We start from the raw sequence: 21,403 nt of genomic DNA, 5'->3' as shown, positions 1-21,403 counted from the left end.
AACACACTTATTTTATGCTAAATTCAGGACTTTTCACTTCGCAATGGTGAATTCCACATTTGCAAAGTGCACTATTTGCCCAAAGTGAGAACACACTTATTTTATTCTACATTCAAGACTGTTTGTTTTTCAGAGGAATGGCTTCATATCTGACCAAGCCTGACAGCAGTGGTCCATGCAATGATAACATCACAACTAGACTACTGTAATGCCCTGTACATTGGTCATACCAAAAAGAATTTGCACCAGCTTCAACTAATTCAGGGCCCCGTTTACAAAGCCCTGCTAGCTGCTGCCCATGCGGTAATGCCGACATAGCTCATTCACTTTGAATGGGCTGTGTTGGCAGTGCCGTGCGGCTTTGTAAACAGGGGGTCAGAATGCTACAGTGCGACTGATAGAGGGCTGCAAGCAGCGTGACCACATTACACCCTTCCTGCAAAACCTACTCTGGCTACCAGTACCTTACAGGGCCAAATTTAAAACTCTGTCTTTGATTTTCAAGGCCCTTAGAACAAAAATGGGCCACAGTACCTAAGGAATATATTAGCCCTCTACAAACTTTTGAGACCTCTAAGGTCCTCTCAAGGAGCATCACTATCTGTATCCTCATCAAACGAAATTGCACGATGTGACACCCGCCAGGGAGCCTTCTCAGGAGCAGCCCCCACACTCAGGAACTTACTCCCAGAGGGGCTACGTCTAACTCAAGACTACCTCTACTTCAGGAAGCAGATGGAACACCTGGCTCTTCCAAGCCTTCAATTCATGTGGTGACTGACTATCCACTCACTCCGCACCTGGACTAGTTCACTGCATACCCTGTAACTTCCAGTCCCTCACACCTACATATTAATTAATTTATTTATTTATTTATTTATTTGTTGCATTTGTATCCCCCATTTTCCCACCTATTTGCAAGCTCAATGTGGCTTACATTGTTCCGTAATGGCATTCGCCAGTTCCGGTATGAGAAATACAGAGCTATATTGCATTAAGGTTTGTAGATGACAGAGTAGATTAGGCACTCAAGTAAAAAGAATTCATTTTCGTGATGAGAAATAGAATGGTAATGCGATTAAAGTTCAGTCATGACAGAGTAATTTAGGCATTCAAGAACAGAAAGTTCCGTTTTGTCCAGTTCTTGTATGAGTTTTGTTGTCTAGTATTTAGGATGGATCATTATGGTATGCTTTATTGAACAGGCTAGTTTTTAGTAATTTTCAGAATTATGTTGTGTATTGTTTTTGTGGCTTTTGGTAGTGCATTCCATAGTTGCGTGCTTATGTAGGAGAAGCTGGATTTAGGGGCCCTTTTAAAGAGGGGTGGTAAGCTCAACGCGGACTTACTGCTCGCTCTTCTGGGACTACCACCAGCAGTGGTAGTCCTACCCCAAGTACATGCCATTTCTGGAGGAAAAAGAACCCCCCTCCCCCAGAAATGGCTTGTGCGGTGTTAACCCGGTGGTAATTGGGCATCACCACACTCTGCCCAGTTACTGTTGGGTTAGCACAAGAGCCCATATTGCCACCTCAATGGGTGGTCGTAAGGGCTCCCTGCCGCATGGCCAACGCAGTAAGTTATCTCACCGCATGGCCATTTTTTTGGCTTTTACCAGCTGCAGAAAAAAATGGCCCTGGTGCATGGGCAAAAGAGCCCCCGTTGCTTGCGCAGGGACCTTTCTCCCGTAGCTTGGTAAAAGGAGCCCTTAATTTGCCTTCATTCTAGCCTCCTGTCTATTTATCCTAATGACTTTGTACCTACCCATCTTGTTCTCAACTATATATCTGCAATTGGCCCCTGGCTACATAGTAAGATGTTTCGTTGTATTGTATGAACAGCATTAGCATCATATCTATATTATTTGAATGTCTTACTGCATGCCTATTATGTGTTTCATTGGTATTGCGCTGTCATCGTATCATACCTATGTTATCTGAATGTTCTTCCATGCTGTCTATTACAGGAGCGTAGCCAGACTTCGGCGGAAGGGGGGGTCCAGAGCCCAAAGTGGAGGGGGCATGTTTTAGGCCATCTCCCCCAGCCACCACCGCTTCCGACCTCCCCCGCCGCCGCAAGGTACCTTTGCTGGTGTTGGTCCCCAACCCCCACCAGCTGAAGCGTTTATCTGTCCCACACTGGTCTCGCACTTGCTTCTCCTGTTTTCAGTGCGCCATGCACTACACGCTGGTTTTAATGAAACTGAACATGCACGCTCAGTTTCATTTTTATTTTCGGATGCGTGCCAAGTGGCATTTGATGCGTGTAGGTCAACGGCTGGCGGTAAGGTCTCAGACCCAATATAGACGTGTGACAATTTTCATCTTGCCGCACGTCCATTTTCAGCAAAAGTTTTAAAAAGGTATTTTTTACAGGTGTACTGAAAAATGCTTCTGTGCGCGCCCAAAACCCGCGTCTACACTACCACAGGCCATTTTTCAGCAGGTCTTTGTAAAACAGCCCCTTGGTCCTACAAATCCAGAGGTGGCCAGTTCAAATCCCGCTGCTGCTTCTTGTGATCTTGGGCAAAGTCACTTAACCCTCCATTGCCTCAGGTACAAACTTAGATTGTGAGCCCAAATATCCAGAGTACCTGAATATAACTCACCTTGAGCTACTACTGAAAAAGGTATGAGCAAAATCTAAAATAAATAAATAGTTTCTGCCTGCCTTATCTCACTAGTATTCACTTCATTTCTCTTCTGGGTCTCACTCACATGGTGATAAACACAGAAAATACTATATGAGTTCTGTAGACTGGAACAACTGGTCAGACTGGGTGGGCTAACTGGTCCTTATCTCTCTCTGTCTGTCTGATACTATGATACCATTAGTTTGCCAGAGGTGTTGCCCAGCCCAGGCTGTATTGCAAACAACCACCTTTACTGTTTATCTCCTATTTCAATATTGAAGCAAGCAGAAAGGCAGAATGAAACCTGAATCAGTGGTTCCCAAAAACCTGTCCTGGAGCAGCTGTTTTCTGGAATAGTAATGAGAGAAATTTGCATGCAACAGAGGCAGTAAAAATCTATCTCATGAATATTCATTGCAGCTACGCTCAAACCTTGACTGGCTGAGGGTCTCCAGGGCAGGTCTGGTAACCACTAGCCTAGTTTGTCTTCTTGATTCTCCTCCCTAAAGGCTGCAAAATTCAGCAGCATTAACAATCCCAAGCACTCCCCCAGAATAGGCCCATCTCAACATCAATCCAAGCTGGCCACATCCTTTGAAAAGTAAGCACAGCGCTACTATGCAGTTTTGGTGGGTTTTATTTAGAAAATTATCTACAATTTCTGGCATAAAAAATGGTACTGAATGACTAGCAACACCTTTTCTTGCCAACAGCTAATGTTGAAACACAAATCAGCAAATGTAAAAAAGCTGCAACAGCCCGGGTGCCCCAGCTGGAAGGCTGCCCACGTAACAGCAGCTTGCCGCTTGCTTGGCACCTTTTGATCACCAAAGAGCCAAAGTGGGCGAAAATAGAAAATATGAACTTTTTTAAAAATTATTATTGGTTTCACTTTGGATATTTTAAACAATTTGGCTTGCAAATCTAGCAATTTAATGTCGATAGCAGCTAGTAATCCCTCCATGCACTGTGAGTCTCAGTAATACGACCAAATAAAACATACTGCTTTTAACTAATTCCTGTCTTCAGGGTTATTGATTGGTTTAAGTAGACGTGAATTTAGCTGGAAATTTTAAAATTCAGAAAAGCTACATTCTGCTGGTATCTTGGTACAACAGGATGTCCTTGATCAGTGGGACATCATCTCAGGAGGGGTTGACTTCGGCGAGATTATTGAGGAAGAGGTCGGCACCCTTATTTCAACACTAAAGACGACCACATTGCCTTTTGACCTTTGTCCAACCAGTTGGATTAAGGTGATAAAGATGGATCTAAGTACATAAGCATCGCCATGCTGGGACAGACCAAGGGTCCATCGAGCCCAGCACCCTGTCACCGACAGCGGCCAAAAGAACAAGCAATTTGTCCCGCCCATCCTAGAAATACTGGATTATTCCCTCGTCCATTCAATAACATTCTATGGCTTTTTCCTCCAGGAAGCCGGCCAAACCTTTTTTGAAGTCCGCTAAGTTAACCGCCTTAACCACCTTTTCCGGCAGCAAATTCCAGAGTTTAGCTACGCGTTGAGTGAAGAAGCATTTCCTCTGATTCGTTTTAAATTTACCATACTGCAGCTTCATCACATGCCCCCTTGTCCTAGTATTTTTGGAAAGCGTAAACAGACGCTCCACATCGACCCGTTCCATTCCACTCATTTTCTTATAGACCTCTATCATATCTCCCCTCGGCTGCCCTTTCTCCAAGCTGAAGAGCCCCAGCCTATTCAGTCTTTCCTGATACGGAAGCCGTCCTATCCCCTATATCATCTCTGTCGCCCTTCTCCTAAGTTACATTCTTGGAATAGTGGGGTTGTCATTATCTGTAGGAGTTCAAGGGGCCCTTTTACTAAAGCCGCGTAAGCCTCTACGGGCGCCAAAATGGAGTTACCGCACAGCTACCATTTGGCTCTTGTGGTAATTTCATTTTTGGCGCGTGTCCAATAACGCATGTCCGAAAAATAATTTAGAGTTTCTTTCATATTTACATAGATCTTATTATGAGGTATGCCTCACTTTTGACATGATTTTTGTTTGATTCAGTTGTACGATGGTTGGCTCATCATGGTTTACCGTATCAGCAAATATCCTGAAAATGGAGGTTTTGTACTGAGTATAAGGGGGACATTGAGTTTTTGGTTAAATCAGAAGGATGCTGTCTTTACATGATCTTAGAATAATCCTTGTCCCTACATCCCCATAGTAATGTGATCTGTTTTATAAAATGAAACTGGTGTGGCACTTGAGGTCTTATTTAGAACACAGTGACTTTCGTAGTTCGTACTGCATTTCAGGCCTTGGTTATTCCATGTTTTGATTATTACAATCTTATCTATTAAGGTTTACCTGATAGAGAGGGACATTTTCTTTTTCATTATGTGTTATGTAAATTATTCCACAGACATATCTTCCTTAATTCTTACATAGTAATATGTTAATTTAGAACAAACCTCTCACTCTGTTCATAACTATATCTTTTGCAATATAATGTAAGCCACATTGAGCCTGCAAATAGGTTGGAAAATGTGGGGTACAAATGTAGCAAATAAAATATGATAGAGACTTTTATTGTGCTTCTTTTCCTTCTCCTTTTTTATTGTGAATCACTTTGATATATTTTTATATGTAAGGCAGTATATAATAAACTATAACTATAAACATTTAAATATCTATGTGGCATAATAAATGTACAGGAGGTGAGTCTCTTTCGATTGAAAGAAAGCTCTGGCACGCAATGAAGCTACAAAGTAGTAAATTTTAAACAAATCGGAGAAAATATTTCTTCACTCAATGTGTAATTCAAGTCTGGAATTCATTGCCAGAGAATATGGTAAAAGCAGTTAGCCAAACCTTTTTAAAACCCTGCTAAGCTATCTTCCTTAAAAAAAAAAAAAAAAAGTCCATAAGTCATTATTAAGATGGGGAAAATTCACTACTTATTTTTAGAATAAGCAGCATAAAATGTATTGTACTGTTTTGGGACCTTGCCAGGTACTTGTGACCTGGATTGGCCACTGTTGGAAACAGGATGCTGGGCTTGATGGACCTTCGGTCTGTCCCAGTAGTGCAATACTTATGTACTTGACATTTTGAATGGAATATTGCTACTCTTTGGGGTTCTACATGGAATGTTGCTACACTTTGAAATTCTGCGTGGAATCTTGTTGTTCTTTAGAATTCTACAATCTTGCAATTCTTTGCAGTTCTACATAGAATGTTGCTACTCTTTGGGTTTCTGCCAGGTACTTGTGACCTGGATTGGCCACTGTTGGAAACAGGATGCCTGGATTGATGGACCTTCGGTCTGTCTCAGAATTGCAATGCTTATGTTCTTATGTTCTAAGTACCATGTGGTCCAAATAGTATGCACAGCATCATGGATCAGCACCCAATTTTGGGTCCTTTTACTAAAGCTCAGTGCACACTAACAGATATCAGCATGTGCTAACCCCCGGATTCTATATATGGCGCTGAGCCACGACATGCGCCCAACTAAACTGGCTAACAAGCCAACCAAAGCCAATATCTAGGTGCTAATTGGCAATAATCACCGCCAATTTGGTAACTGTCATTGGTTCACTTTGTGTTTTGAAATAATAAAAAAAAGATTTCAATATAAAATAAACGTGAAATGAAACAACAAAATCGGAAAATCGTGGAAGAAAAAGGTCAATAATGTGCTGGAAATGTTTGCCCTGTACACATCCTTCCTGGAGGCTCAAAGAACTATTTAAAAGCCCCACTTGATCGTGCTTTGAATGCTGGCACTGCGGGCAGACTGGATTGGTTTTTTTTCACACTGATACCTGCAATGAAGGTGCAGTTACATCCAAAGAAAAATATTTGCTCTCTTAAGTAATTAGGGCTGCCTTCATAGATCTGCAGCTACCCACAGGGAGAAGCAAACCACTGGTTTACTAAAATGCAGTAACATTTTGCAATTACCACATGTTAATTGCCAGCATTAATGTATGGGAACTGCAAAACCTGTGAATTAACTGCTAGGGGTGTCCCCAGCAGTTTCTAATTCATTTAACACCAAGAAATACTTTTTAACGGGTGATAACTGCATTTTAAATAATGGACACACATTAACTGTTAATGCATGCTAATCCCTTCAGGGTTTCATAAGAACATAAGCACTGCCATACTGGGAAAAGACCAATGGTCCATCAAGCCCAGCATCCTGTCTCCGACAGCGGCCAATCCAGGCTTCAATAACCAGGCAACCCCCCCCCCCCCCCCCCAAAAAAAAAAAAATTTAATAATGTTCAATGGACGTCCAAACCCCCTTTGGAAGAGACAAAAGTTGACAGAAAACTTCAGATGGATTTGTGAAGGAGGAGGATCCCTAAGTAACCTATCGTTGAAGGATCTCAAGAGCTGTGAGGGCATCAATGGTATCAGAGAGCTCAATGAATCCCATCACTGCTCTTTGTGACTTGGGTAAGTCACTTAACCTTCTATTGCCTGAGGTAGAAGCTTACATTGTGAGTTCCTCCAAGAACAGGGAAATACCTAAAGTACCTGAAAGTAACTCACCTTGAGATGCAACTGAAAAAAGCTGTGTGACCTAAACGCAAAATCTGTTCTACAGCAGAAATATTTTGGAACACAGACCAAAAAGGTGCTGTGGATTAACAGAGGAGAATCATGCCTGCAGCTTTATGGATTAATGACTGGAGTCTTGCAACTGAGCCACTTAACCTTTACGTCCATTTCCAGGAAATGTGACAATGAGTAGCAGGAGGAGGCATCACTCCACCCCCCCCCCCCCAACACACACACACAGGAGAAGCCCACTGGAGCAGCAAATTGTGTTAAGGAAGGCCAGCTAGATATATTTTTGCCGGTTGAACAGGTTTTGGTGGGTCTACCCTGCAACTTTTGCTATCCCAGATACTTAGTTCTGCTGTAATGCAAATTCCTTTCTATTTACTCAATGTCTGGTTCCTGCTCTACCTGTGTTTCCTGCTCTGCAGTTGGTTTCTGCTTTACCAGTGATTCTTGCTCCCTGGTTGCCTCCTGGTCTCTGCTTTGCTTTACCCTGCCTTAGGCCTAGCCTTGCCATCCCCATGCTCTTGTCCACAGTACAACAGAATACAGATATTTCAGTACTGTGGTTACTAAATATTTGGTTCATCACAGATTCACAATGAAGTATGCCAGTCACTTCTGGGGTGCCACACTTTTTTCTCACTCATTAACAAAAAATATAGGGGAAAACTTTCAGCTGGTGGTGATCAGCGATTTTTGGCTGCAACCGGCATCTCCTGGGATATTCAATGTCGAGCCATGTCCAGGCATAGGCAGCCGACTAACACTTATGTGGTTAAGTGCAATATTCAGCACTTAACCACACAAGGGGAACTGCAAAATCCCTAAGAACATAAGAGTAGCCATATACTGGGTCAGACCAGTATCCAGTTTCCAGCAGTGGCCAATCCAGGTCACAAGTACCTGGCAGAAGCCCAATTAGTAGCAACATTTCATGCAGAATCCCAAAGAATAGCAAGTTCCGGAATACCAAAGAGTACATGATTCCTTACAGAATTCCACAGAACATAAGAACATGCCATACCGGGTCAGACCAATGGTCTATCTAGCCCAGTATCCTGTTTTCCAAACAGTGGCCAAGCCAGGTCACAAGTACTTGGCAGAAACCCAAATCTGAGATGATATTTAACCATCTCTCTGACCTCATGAGCAACTTTCTTTAAATTAGTCACCTTACTTTCTAACTCTTCTTACTCTCTTACCTGTCTATATGTTCCATCTTTGCTTTACCCTTCATTATCAGTTAAAATGTTCTATTACGTATTGTGTTGATAATAGTATACTGTGCTATACTTTGTATTGTTATTTGAATATTTTTACTGCTGTTATTGTCTCTTGCTCATGTTTGATTTATTCTTATTGTACACCGCCTTGAGTGAATTCCTTCTAAAAGGTGGTAAATAATTTCTAATATATAAATAAATAGGACTGTATTTTATGCAGTTAAATGCTGAATATTGGGACTTCACTGCATAAAGTGTTGATTCTGTCTCCTGATCACCCACAAATTAGCTGGTTTCAGCTCAGGCACTAACTCTCAGATTCTATATAGTGTGCCTACAGATCTGCGCTGAAATCAGCGCAAGATTCTATAACAACGTACGTGACTTAACAAGCTTAACATACTAATGAGCGCTGATAACAGCACTTAATGAGCAATCATGAGCATTAATTGGCACTGATTAGAATTTAGGCGCACAACTCACTAAGCATAGTCTGTAATGAAGTGAGCTGAACTTCTAATGCTCACAGGCAAAAAGGGGCATGGCTCTAGGTGGGGAAAGGGGTGTTTCGTGGGCATGCCAACCTTTACCTGCCCAGTTGCAGAATATGGCCTAGTGCGCCTAAATCTACGTGCAGGGATTTACACCAAGTTTTCGTTGGTGTAAATGGATGCGTGTAGATTTATGCGCTGAAATATGAACTAAGCGTATGCTATAATCGGCGTCTAAATCTAGGCACCGATTATAGAATATGCTTAGCACTGATTTCAGCCTGATTTTTTTTAGGCGCTATAGATTATTTATTTTATTTATTTAACACATTTATATCCCACATTTTTCCACTTAGTTGCAGGCTCAATGTGCCTTACACAATATCATAGCAGTAGGCTCCGGTTCAATAATATACATACATAGTAAATTCATAGGCATGTGTGTGGAGGAGTGGCCTAGTGGTTAGGGTGGTGGACTTTGGTTCCTGAGGAACTGAGTTCGATTCCTGGCACAAGCAGCTCCTTGTGACTCTGGGCAAGTCACTTAACCCTCCATTGCCCCATGTAAGCCACATTGAGCCTGCCATAAGTGGGAAAGTGCAGGGTACAAATGTAACAAAAATAAAATAAGAACATTAGTATAAGGCAACAAAGAGATAATGAGGGGATGGTGATAGAAGTCTAGTACAGTCCATATTTTCCTGTGTCGCAGGAAGTAGAGGATTAGTTTGGGTCTTGGTAGGCCTTCTTAAACAAGTTGGTTTTCAGTAATTTCCTGAAGTTAAGATGGTTGTGGATAGATCTCACGGTTTTGGGCAAAGCGTTCCACAGTTGTGTACATATGTACGAAAAGCTGGATGCATAAGTTGATTGTATCTAAGTCCATTGCAATCTGGGTAATGCAGATTTAAATAAGTTCGGGATAAGCTGGTACTGTTTCTGGGTGGAAGTTTTATGAGGTCCAACATGTATCCAGGACCTTCACCGTAAATAATCTTGTGTACAAGAGTGCAAACCTTGAAGGCAATACGTTCCTTGGTGGGAAGCCAATTCAGTTTTTCGCGAAGGGGTTTGGCACTTTCAAATTTTGGTTTTCCGATTATCAGTCTTGCTGCTGTATTCTGTGCGGTCTGAAGTTTCTTTGTTAATCTAACTTTTAGTGAACACTAATGGAATTAGCACGCGCTAAACGCTAAGCTGTTGTAAAAGGGCCCCTAACTGCAGATATTCAACATTACTGTTCGGTTAAGTGCCGCTAAATATCCACAGTTAACCCTAGGGCCGCCGAGAGACTGAACCGGACCTGGGCTGCTGCCACTGCTGCAACAGGATTAAAATACCTTGGCTGGTGGGGATCCCAAGGCCCCGCCAGCAGAAGACGTCTTTCTCCAGCGCTGACTGACTGTCCCTGCAGCTGCTTTTCCTCTCGGGGCATGCTCAGTTTCAAAACCCAGCATGTGTGCATGAGAGGAAAACCAGCCACTCAGCAAAGCAGCGCTGAAGGAAGCTCCAGGTTCTCCCCAGCGCCAGTTTTCTCTCTCCTGCTCCTGTCGGGACACGATCTCTCGGGTCCTGTCAGGAGCAGGAGAGAGAGGCCCAGGCCCGGGGAATTTTGTCCCCCCTGCCTCCCCTTGGTGGCCCCGGTTAACCCTGGACAAGTGATTTTAAAGGGCTAGAAGTTTCTCCTGGCTGTTTAAATGGCTTTGAATATCAACCCCCTCAAGTATTATAAAATCTTGAAAATAAAAAAGGTTTTAATTGTCAATGAAAAATCATGCAGTTAGGATCAAACCTAATACTCATGATTTGGCCACTTGATAAGGGAAAGTAGAGATTAAAATGTGCTTATATTTTATGGTTTCCACAAAAGGCAAAATCAGAATTAATCGCTCACCAGAGTGTGATGTTCTTTTAGAGGAAAGGATATTATTCAACTGTGACTTGTAAGATGGAGCTATTCCAAGTAGGATCTTTTGAACTAGTGTGCATAGTTTAAAATGTATATGAGCTGCAATTGATTACCAGTGTAGATTAATCAAAACATGTTTTCATGTGATCAAATCTCTTGGCCCTCACAAGTCACTAGCTGTACTAAAAGGACTTCCCTCTGCTTTTGAACCAGCAGATTTCCTTATTTCAGTTCAATCAGAACCAGGGCTGGAATCTGCCAACATAAAACTTTGCTGGTAAGTGCCCAGGGGGTTTTCCCCTTTCCCCTTGTTTACTACATAATATCAGTTTGGCTCACACCTTTTGCAGTGTAGCTCAAGGTGAGTTACATTAGCATTTCTCTGTCCTTGGAGGGTTCACAGTCTAATTTTTGTACCTGAAGCAATGGAGGGTTCAGTGACTTACCCAAGATCACAAGGAGCAGCATAAGGAACCCTTTGAGGTCAAGCCCAGGACTCTAACCACTAGGATTCTCCCTGTATTAGGCAGGGCCACCAAGAGACTGAGCCGGGCCCGGGGCAGAATCGTCGTTGCCACCGCCCGAAGTACCTTGGCTGGCCCTGCCAGCTGCAGGCAGCGCTGCTCCTTCCTCTGCCCAGCACTGCCTGCCCCTACAGCTGCTTTCCTCAGGTCGCACATGCTCAGTCTGAGCATATGCGGCCTGAAGGCCCAGCAGCTGCAAGGCAGGCAATGCAAGGGGGGCCCAGCACCAGAGTTTTCTCTCTCCTGCTCCTGTTGGGACACGATCACCCAGGTCCCATCAGGAGCAGGAGAGAGAGAAAGAGAGACCCCTGCACCAGGCCCCCCCCCCCCTGGAGGCCCAGGCCTGGGGAATTTTGCCCCCCTTCTCTCATCGGCGGCTATGGCATTAGGTGTTTAACAAAGCTTGAAATATGTTCTAACCATGCAGCAGTGGCATAGCTACAGGGGGCCATGGGGCCTGGACCCACCCAAAATGGATCCAGGGCCCTGAAGCGTTTCTCCAGCACTGCTCTCCTTACATTGCCTGCCCTGCTTCCCTCTCGTCTGCATGTTCGGTTTTAGTGAAACTCCGCATGAGCGACACTTCTCATAGAGTATACATCATCGATCACTTAGTTGTGGCAAACTGAAGTCGATTCCGTTTGCCAAAGCTACGCATTAAACCTTAGTTGTCAATTACTGGATTGTTCTTCAAGCTTCACTAATCTCCTCTCATGCTATCCACATCCTCCAGGATGTCCACCCTATTACAGAGTTTGGTATCATCCACAAAGAGACAAACCTTAGCATACAGTCCTTCCACAATATCACTCACAAAATTGTTAAAAAGAACCGGGCCAAGCACCAATCTCTGTAGAACACCACTGACTACATCCTTTTCCTTGGCGCGAGCTCTGTTTACCACTACCCTCTGTCTCCTTCCACTTAACCAGTTTTTAACCCAGTCAGCCACTTTAGGTCCCATGCCGAGGGCACTCAGTTTACTTATCAGTCGCCTGTGCGTAACTCGGGGGTGTAGCTAGGTGAGGCCACGGGAGCCTGGGCCCCCACAAATTTCATCCGTGCCCCTGGTTTTGCTGGCGGGGGTCACCAACCCTCACCAGCCAAAGCCGCCTTCAGAGCCGATCTCTGGCGCAGCCACATTCGCTGCCCTGCTCTTTCTTCTTGCTAATGTCCTGTGCACGCTCCTTTACGTGAAACTGCTCAGAGACTGGCGCTGAAGAAGGCTTTGCCTGGCGGGGGTTGGGGACCTTCGCCAGCAAAGGTATTTGCTTTTGCTGGGGGAGCGATGAGGCGGTGAGGGGGAGCAATGAGGAAGTGAGGGGGAGCGGCGAGGTGGCAGACTAAAATGTGCCCCCCCTACCTCGGGCTGTGGCCCCCTCCCACTGCGAGCTCTGGCTACGCCCCTGGCGTAACTGTGTTGAAGGCTTTGCTGAAAATCCAAGTACACCACATCTAGGGTCCCTATATTCCTACAGATTTAGCCTTGCTGACTACTTTTCTGGTAATGAGGAAAATATTGAGCTCCACTATTTTTCATTCCTTGACAAAAAATCCTTCTGGAGCCCAGTCTTCACAAAAATGATAACATGGCTGGGGGGCTTCTATTAACCTCAGGCCCGACTGACAAAGCTTTTACCCATAGCTACACGATGGAAGGAAAACCTTAGTGAACGAAGCCTGAAGTCTGCAAGAGAACAATTTTCAAGTAAATCTCACCTAAACAGGATCCCAGCAGGCATTAACACTTTGAAGGCACATACAATCATGTGTAGGTGAATGAATGGCTGCCAACCCACTTTTATACTGTTTGATCAACATGAAACCTTACAGCTGTTAGTGATATTATTATTAAAATGATTAATACTACCAATTCTCCAGTTGTAGTCTGGAAAACTGAGTTATAGAGAAGATGGAGTAACTAATCAGGACAGTCTTTCTTTCAATTCCCCATTTCTTGGTTCATGCTTTCATTATTAACCATTAAACAAGAAAGACATCTAGGAGAAGGCATCTCAGATGACCTGAACATTGCCAAGACGATGTAAAAAAGCAACAGGGAGAACTAGTAATCCATTTTGCATAGTCATTGCCACACTGGGACAGACCAAAGGTCCATCAAGCCCAGCATCCTGTTTCCAACAGTGGCCATTCCAGGTCACAAATACCTGGCAAGATCCCCAAAAAGTACAAAATATTTTATGCTGCTTATCCCAGAAATAAGCAATGGATTTTCCCCAAGTCCATTTTAATAATGGTCTATGGACTTTTTCCTTTAGGAAGCCATCCAAACCATTTTTTAAACCCCGCTATGCTAACCACCTTTACCACATTCTCTGGCAACAAATTCCAGAGTTTAATTACACGATGAGTGAGAGATTTTCTCCGATTCATTGCATGCCCCCCAGTCCTAGTATTTTCGGAAAGAGTAAACAGATGCTTTACGTCTACCCATTCCACTCCACTCATTATTTTATAGACCTATATCATATCTCCCCTCAGCCGTCTTTTCTCCAAGCTGAAGAGCCCTAGCCACTTCAGTCTTTCCTCATAGAGAAGTCATCCCATCCCCTTTATCATTTTCATCCCCTTTTCTGCACAGCAGCAGGAATACTGTGCTTGTGTAAGCCGCTAGTGAGTACCTGGAATGCTGTGATCAGTTCTGGCGATTGTGCCTTCATAAGGACATCGAGGGCCAGATTCTATAAATGGTACTGAAAATTTGCCACTCGTCACTATTCTATAAAGGGTGGTTTAGGATGAGCACTATAGAATAATGTTGAGCACCAACTTTGGATGCCGAATTCAGTGCTCAACTTTGGGTGCGATGACATCCACCAGCTGAAGCCTGGTGCAAATCCTTGTGCACAACTGCACGTGGCTCACCACTATTCTGTACTGCTAGATGCATCTTTTCTGAATGCTCCTGACCCACCCATGCCCCTCCCAAGGCCACACCCCTTTTGAGTTGCAGGCAATCCAATTCAGGCACCCATGGTTACAGAATGTTGCATAGCCAGATTGGTGACCAAACCATAATTAGTACCAATTAAGTACTTGTTAGGTCCAATAAATCATTGGAGCCCTTTATTACTTTGGGTGCTGATCTGGGATCTACGTTCAATTTTGGGCACCCAAATTTGGATGATCTTTATAGAATCCAGGGGTGAGTGGATGGAGTTGATTCAGAGATGGTTATTTCTGCATTTAAATTGTACTAGCACTAGGGGGCACTGTATGAATCTACTAGGTAGCCCACCCAGCATTGCATCTCCCGTTCTATGGAAATTTCCACCTTCCTGTACTTCATTGAAATCTGCTTAACATTTGAATGTTTATCTCTTGTTTCCTCAAGCAAATACATTTTGAGTGTCTTGTCTTTGTAGATATCTGCAGCCAGGCCTATATTTAGCTGCGCCACCCCACTCATGATTTTATAAACCTCCTTCGTTTTCCTTCCCGGCTGTCTCTTCTTCAACCTGCTTGTTCTTTCATGAGAAGATTCATGGACAAGGGGCCAAGATATGAAGCTGGAAGGAGGAAGAACAAGAAAAAAACAATTCTTTACTGAGAGGGTGACGAGTGACTGGTCAAAACTAGCAGCAGAGGTGATAGAAAGTGGCACTCAGACAAAATTTAAGCATGCTCGGGAGAGACAGAAAGGGCAAGAGTTTCTTCAAAGACATGTATATAGGATGGGGGTTGGTCCAGAAGGCAGCAACTTAAATGATCAGTGGTCTTCATCAGAAAGGTATCAGGAGAGATGAAGATCCAAACATGTATACTGTGGAAGAAAGGCAGGAGATGGATGACAGAGACATTTAAATACACAGGAGGCAGGATTCTTTCAATTGAAAGGAAGCTTTGGAATGAAAAGGCATAAGATGAATGTGAAAGGGGATAGGCTTAAGAGCAACCCAAGGAACCATTGCATTACTGAAAAAGTGATGGATGCCTGGAAAGGTCTCCTAGTGTAGGTGGTGATGAGGAATTCAGGAAAAATTGGGACAAGCACATAGGATCTCTAAAGGAGAGGAATGGATAGTAGAGGCAGTAACATACCAAGGGCAGGGTGGTGGGGGTGGTCCGGGGGTGCACAAAGGAGTCGTGCAGCTGTCAGCTTTGCCAGTCCCCTGCTCTCTCTGATGTTACTTCCTGTTCCGGGGCAGCGGACTGGCAACCTTTTCTCACATGAGCACGCAGTTTTGGAATACACTGCCGCGCAACTTAAGAACGATCCACGAGCAAGCTTCCTTCCGCAAATTATTGAAGACCCATCTTTTTGAAAAAATTTACGGAAAGAGCCAAAACACATAAAGTCCACACTTACTGTTCATTAATGCATCATACATCCACTTCTGAACTCTCATCCCCTGTAATCTCACATCACTCATACCTTTACTCACAGAAATATGTATACATATGTCTTCGTGCCTTAATATTGCCCTTTAAGCTTCCCATTGTCTCCTTCCAATGTTTCAATGTTTATGTTCCATTGTTATATTCCTTAACGATACTTCGATTGTCTCGCATAACTCTGCACAATGTAATCTATAACCAAGTTGTAAGAAATTGTATTTCCATTATTCATATCATATTGTAAGCCACACTGAGCCCGCAAAAAGGTGGGAAAATGTGGGATACAAATGCAATAAATAAATAAAAATAAAAAAAACAGCCATGTGCACCCCCATGCTAGGAGGAAGGGTGGTGGGGTGATGCGCCTCAGGGGGGGTGGTGATCCTTCAAAGGGTGTGACACACTGGGGGGGCAGGTAGTGCAGCAGTGACCCGCCCCAGGTGGCAGCTAAGCTAGGTATGCCACTGGGTAGAGATTAGTCTTTGGTGTGGATGGACAGACTGGATAGGCTGTATAATCTTTATCTGCCGACATTTTCAATGTTTCTATAAGTAGAGGAGTGTGGTAGCCGTGTTAGTCCACTCTTAAGGTTATCAGTAGAAATCAAACAAAATAAAACATGGAAAAGAAAATGATACCTTTTTTATTGGACATAACTTAATACATTTCTTGATTAGCTTTCGAAGGTTGCCCTTCTTCGTCAGATCGAAAATAAGCAAATGTGCTAGCTAACAGTGTATATAAGTGAAAACATTCAAGCATTACTATGACAGTCTGACAGGGTGGGAGGATGGGGGTGGGTAGGAGGTATGCATGGGGACATCAAAGCATATCTTTGATATTCTAACAGGATGGGTGTGGATAGGTGAGGAGTGGGGTGATCAACAGAGACATACAGCTTTATGGTTTATAATGGGTAAGTTCTTAGCCCATTATAAACCATAAAGCTGTATGTCTCTGTTGATCACCCCACCCCTCACCTATCCACACCCATCCTGTTAGAATATCAATGATATGCTTTGATGTCCCCATGCATACCTCCTACCCACCCCCATCCTCCCACCCTGTCAGACTGTCATAGTAATGCTTGAATGTTTTCACTTATATACACTGTCAGCTAGCACATTTGCTTATTTCCGATCTGACGAAGAAGGGCAACCTTCGAAAGCTAATCAAGAAATGTATTAAGTTATGTCCAATAAAAAAGGTATCATCTTATTTTCTTTTCCATGTTTTATTTTGTTTGATTTCTATTGATAACAATGTTTCTATGAAAGGGTTGAAGATGTGGAGCAGGGCCATCGGTTTTTTATGCATTAATACTTGCTAATTTATCTGTCTAGAATGAAATAGGACCCTAGAGGGAAGACCACAAAACTCACTTAGGAAAGGAGTATCCTGCAGGTGGTCAAGCTTCTTTGGCTAACAGCCGGGATATATTCTTTCCTACAGTAATACTGAAAGGAACAGCCGGGAACTGGAGGGACCAACTGGTCCTTCTCTGTCATCATCTGCTATGTTACTATACAAACACTGCATTTAACAAGCTTTCCATGCTGAACAAAGTTTCAGCTTACGTAAATTTATTGTCAGCTGGACTTCATTTCTTAAGGGTAATATTACAACAGATCCTATATTTATTAATTGATATGGTATAAATGGTGCTAAAAACTGTGTACACAAATTTGTGTGTGCAATTTAATTGAATAATCAGCCAATCAGCACCATTGGTGCTAATTGGCATTCATTAAAATTTACGCAGCTAGAACCAGGCAAACAATTTATGCATGGATCCAAAAAGGGATGTGACCTTGGGAAGGTCACGGGCAGATCAAGGGCATTCTCACAATTTGTGCGCTGTTACAGAATAAAGGGGATCCGCGCCTAATTCAAGTGTGGGGATTTACACCAGGGTTTCACTGGTGTAAACAGTTGCGCCTAAAAGTAGTCATGGTTCACTATTCTATAAATAGCGCCCAAATTTGCATGTCGTTTTCAGAATAGTGCTAAGCGATATTTTTTCCTGAGCCAATTTTTAGATGCTGTTAATTGAATTTACTCCATAATGTGCAAAGTATGTGAAAAGGAATTGCATTGGCAGGATGCCCTGTTTAGGTTCTGTGGACCTTGGCACCTGACTCCTCTGGGTTTTTCCTGATTCAACAAGAGAGTCACAAATGAGGCCAAAGGTTTTTCAGGCCTTTCAGACCACAGTTCATGCTTTGGGAGCCAATTTGGGGCTATGCTTGCCTGGTATCTGTTTGATTATGTTTCAGGGTAAACAATTGCAGTTTTTTGACCCCAATCAGCTGGAGGATTTTCTTAAGACAAAAAGGATGTTGACCTTATTGTGGAAACCAGTATGTTCACTGTTGGCTGGGGAAGGGTAATTCTGGGAAATCTCTTCTATAATTGTTACCTTTTTTAAATTTAATATATTTCCTTTTCTTGGATCTATATTCTCTGTATTGTGGATGAAAATAAGAATAATTTTTGATACCTTCATTTTGAAATGAAGAATATCGACCAGCTGGATGGTGATATGTAAAGTTTGAAATAATGAGTCCCTCCAGCTGCCGCTGCTCCTAATTAGCCACAGCAAAGGGTTCCATTTCTTATAACCCTGTTGAGGCAAAAAGTTCAGCTCATTTCTGGGCACATTTAAAGTGTCCCATTCCCAGGCGCAGGGTCTAACATTTGGGGCAGCAGGAATAAGTGCTGGCATCCCTCTCATAGAAGCCAGCTCTGTGGGTGCTTGAGCGCCCCCAATATTAGGGAGGGGTAGGTTCCACTGGCTTTAGCACCCCCCAATCTTTTTGAAAAGTTGGTTCCTATAAATCTCTCTCATCTCTTGCCAAGGGCTGACAAGTCAGTGAACAAACACTTTCCTGAGCCCCGGATACCGTCTGCCATTTCCATAAAAAGAGGTGGGGCCTTTGCAACCAGAGCGCCAGAACCAAGGTCAAGGGAACCGGATCGCCTAAAGCATTAATCCCCGGGCTTCCAGAAAATGGCCGTTTAGACATGACATCTATGCGCACAGACTTGAGCGATCACACGTACAAACACACATACGTGCAGAGCTGGGAACTGAGACTCGGAGATCCGGCCGCTCTCCTCACTGTCCACCGAGGCTGGTCCCGCAACCTGAGCCAGCCGCCGCTCGGCTAAAAATAACGAGGCCAAGTCACGGGGTGTGGGGACGACGAGAGCCCCTGCCATCGACCCCCGCGGCTGGCGGCTACAGAGCTACTGGTGTAGAGCAGGGAACATGCTCAGCAACCAGGGGTATTACAGCTCACGTTCATACTCAGGGGTAAAAGTACTCTGGGCTACAGGTGCATGGGAGAGTACTCAGGGGACTGCTCAGGAATAAGGGTATTCCAGGATCATATTTAGGGGCAAAAGGAGCTACAGATGCAGGGGAGGGTACTCAAGGAAGTAACGGCTGAGAAATAAGGCTACTCAGGTGTAAAAGTACTCGGGCTACAGGTGCATGGGAGAGTACTCAGGGGACTGCTCAGGAATAAGGGTATTCCAGGATCATATTTAGGGGCAAAAGGAGCTACAGATGCAGGGGAGGGTACTCAAGGAACGGCTGAGAAATAAGGCTACTCAGGGGTAAAAGTACTCGGGCTACAGGTGCATGGGAGATACTCGGGGGACTGCTCAGAAATAAGGGCACTCCAGGTTCATACTCAGGGGTAAAAGTACTGCAGCAGGGGAGAGTACTGGGGACTGCTCAGAAATAAGGGTACTCTAGGTTCATACTCAGGGGTAAAACTACTCAGGGGAGTGTACTCATGGAACTGCTCAGAATTAATGGTACCCCCAGGTTCATACCTAGGGGCAAAAGTACTCGGTACATTTTCAGGAGCAAGATTAACAGGGAGTACATTTTTAGAGGCAAAGGTACTTGGGATGCTCAGGAGCCAGGGTATTTCAGCTGCATCCTCAGGGCACTGGGGTATGTTCTTATGGGCCAGGATATGTAGGAATACCTTCTCAACAGCAAAGTACGCAGGAGTACATCCTCAGAAGGAAGAAGGGGCACTCTGAGGAACGTTCCCATTGGGTGGGGTGGGGGGCTACATTTCTGGAGAAAGACTATCCTGAGATTATGAGTGTAATTTCAGTGGCAGGGATATGCATAGGGTACGTTATCAGGGTGTGGAATAGTCCAGTCTCCTCCGGGGCAGAGGTACATTCTAGATGGCAAATAGAGTATTGGCATGAAACAGGCAGATGACCTAGATTCTTCTTGGCTTTATTGCTTTCTCCTTCGGTTTTATTGCAAAGGCCTTATTACTTTTTTCTGCCTTTAGTTTTTGATTTTGCTGTCTGAGCGACGGTGACATTGGTTGGCAATCCAAGGTCAATCTCCTTAGAAGTGATTTGCAAGGCTGCAATAGTCCATCAGTGCACATGCTCACCATGCACAACTGGCTGCACTCTGCTGCTCATCTGGGATCCAGACAAGTTTTATCAGGGCTACAAGTTGTGCCTCAGATTAAAGATTAACTCCCCCCCCCCCCTCCCCCGGCAGCCTTTCAGGCTTATCTACCTGTCTTTTGTTCTTTGGCTAGATTTTTGCTTGCACTGAAAAAATACAAATAAAAAAAGGAAGAAAGTCATCTGCTGGAACTGCTGTGGCTGTCGTCACCTCTCTTTGTTAGATGTGTGTGTGTGTGTGTGTGCACGTGTGCACATCCTGGAGCTGTGCATGTATGTTAGTTCATACACACATACCTGTTGGCAGTGAAGGATTTATATAAATAATTAGAATGCGCATTAATTTATTTTGTTTTGTTCTGTCTGTGAATAAATTGTTAGAGTAATCCAGAGGACATAAAAGACTTGTATCTAATTCAACAAACTTTCCTGAATTGATTGTTGAATTAATTAATTTTTACAAACATAGGTGTGCTTCTTATGTGCTTGAATTGATTTTATGCATGTAAAAAATTAATTTCTGTGCATAAAACTGTATTTATACAAGACAGGTAAATTCTTAAAAGATCACTAAAATTAATTTAGGAACCAGGATGATGTACACTATGTATGAATTCTAAAACTGCCCTTATAAAACAGTAGCACAAGGCTAAATTTATACTCCAGGCAAAAGCACTTATGCCTGCTCAATGGCTGAAAGAAATTTTCAGGCTTAATTGTAGGCAGTTAGGCCTGTAAATGATCGTATTCTATAACCCAGGAGTTTAGCTGCCTGACCCACCCATGTCCCTCCCAGGTTCATGCCCCCTTAAAGTTGAGCAGGAAACCTAAAAAATAGCGACTAAAGGCAGTTACGTGCATAACTGCCAATTGGTGGTACTTAAGAACATAAGAATAGCTATACTGGGTCAGATCAATGGTCCATCTAGCCCAGTATCTTGTTTTCAACAGTGGCCAATCCAGGTCACAAGTACCTGGCAGAAACCCAAATAGTAGCAATATTCCATGCTACCAATCCCAGGGCAAGCAGTGGTTTCCCCATGTCTGTCTCAATAGCAGAATATGAACTTTTCCTCCCGGAACTTGTCCAAACCTTTTAAAACCCAGATACGCTAACCACTCTTACCACACCCGCTGGCAATGAGTTCCAGAGCTTAACTATTTGTTGAGTGAAAAAATTCCTCCTATTTGTTTTAAAAGTATTTCCATGTAACTTCCTTGAGAGTCCCCTAGTCTTTTTACTTTTGGAAGCAGTAAAAA

At 43.6% G+C, this 21,403-nt stretch overlaps 1 protein-coding gene across 4 annotated transcripts in view; it reads right to left on the bottom strand.

The window, feature by feature from the left end:
- KBTBD12 (kelch repeat and BTB domain containing 12) overlaps positions 1 to 18,845 on the bottom strand; it is a 74,255-nt gene extending 55,410 nt beyond the window's left edge. Inside the window, exons 1-2 of one of the 4 annotated variants that reach the window (XM_030206198.1) lie at positions 7,417 to 7,475; positions 6,917 to 6,919 (exon numbers count right to left, since the gene is read on the bottom strand). The gene's annotated coding sequence lies outside the window, so the exon portion shown is untranslated. Of the gene's footprint in view, positions 1 to 6,916; positions 6,920 to 7,170; positions 7,223 to 7,416; positions 7,476 to 18,766 lie in introns of those variants that run through there. The other 3 variants (XM_030206199.1, XM_030206197.1, XM_030206200.1) reach the window with 3 other exon arrangements.
- Positions 18,846 to 21,403: the final 2,558 nt, after the last annotated feature.

This window comes from Microcaecilia unicolor, chromosome 6 (assembly GCF_901765095.1).
Source record: "Microcaecilia unicolor chromosome 6, aMicUni1.1, whole genome shotgun sequence".
NCBI classification, from domain to species: domain Eukaryota; kingdom Metazoa; phylum Chordata; class Amphibia; order Gymnophiona; family Siphonopidae; genus Microcaecilia; species Microcaecilia unicolor.
This window is presented reverse-complemented; position numbering and strand designations above follow the sequence as displayed.